This window comes from Neomonachus schauinslandi, chromosome 3 (genome assembly GCF_002201575.2).
Source record: "Neomonachus schauinslandi chromosome 3, ASM220157v2, whole genome shotgun sequence".
Classification (NCBI taxonomy): Eukaryota; Metazoa; Chordata; class Mammalia; order Carnivora; family Phocidae; genus Neomonachus; species Neomonachus schauinslandi.
In genome coordinates this window covers 49,859,967-49,861,169 of record NC_058405.1, presented here as the reverse complement: position 1 = coordinate 49,861,169, position 1,203 = coordinate 49,859,967, and the positions used below count along the sequence as shown (strand labels likewise).

General features: G+C 35.2%; 1 pseudogene; it reads right to left on the bottom strand.

Annotated features, from left to right (window-relative positions):
- Positions 1-327: 327 nt before the first annotated feature.
- LOC123324294 lies at positions 328-810 on the bottom strand (annotated as a pseudogene).
- Positions 811-1,203: the final 393 nt, after the last annotated feature.

Here is a 1,203-nt window from a genome sequence, read left to right as displayed (position 1 = left end):
GGCAGAGAAATAGGTAGGGCATTAAGTCTTTATCACAGAAATAATGTATTTCTATTTTTTAAATGAATGTTTATATGTAACAAAAAATTAGAGGATTTTAAAAAATCAAACTTAAAGAAATACATTGGATAATAGTTTTAGCAAAGAAAATGCTCTAATAGTGGGAGTAAAAGCCATTTGGGTCCCCTTGGTACCACCAACTCAGGAGATTTTAGTTGTAAACAAGCAGAAGGATGATGCAGTCTTTTGGTATAATTAAAACTGCATAAACCACTGTAGGTGTGTTCCTCGAATGGTTTGCCAAGTATCTTTCCAGGTCTACTACAGCTACTGCACAAATTGATGGGCATGAATAGTTACGTCCTTAATGTGCACATCATTGAGAGGTTGACATGTCTTCTCATTCACTGGTAACTTCTCTAATTCATCTAGAGTCTTCAGAACATCTATTACCTTTCCAAATACTGTATATTTCATGTCCAAATGTGACTGCTTGCCATAGGTGAAGAACTGAGATCCACTGGTGTTTGGGCTGTTATTACCCATAGATACGACACCTCTAACATTGTGCTTAAGAAAGTTGCTGTATTGATTCACATATTGTTTGCCCCAGATACTGTACCTCATCTTCCCATACCTGTCAGATCTCCTGTTTCAACCATAAAACCCTTGATATTTCTATGCAATATACAGTCATTGTAGTAATTATTGGTACTAAGAGCCAAAAAAATTCTTGCAAGTTTTGGGTGACCTCTCACAGAAGCCTTCTATTTTAATATCACTTACATCTGTAATCAGTGTCACTGACATTTTTAGTCTTGATAGTTTCAGGAACTACTGTTGTTAATTTCTCACAGTCTTATCAAGAGAAGTTAGAAAATGAGTCTCACTTCGGGTACCACAGGTGTTGTTAAAACAGAAAAGATGTAATCGCAGATGCTTGTGATTCGAAATTACTGTCTTCAGGCTACCCTGCATTTCTATTTTGAAGTCCACTAAAAATTAGAATTCACCTATGCTTATTGTCTTGTTATGTGGGCAGAGTCTCAAAATATTAAATAGCAGAAGACAATCAGGTAAAAGGAAAGAAACAGAAGGACGGAAAAAAAAGCATGTTTGACTTTTATAAAGTTGATTACTTGATTTCTGAACATTGTAAGATAGCATTATACAAAAAAATGCACTCCATTAGGATGATGAGGT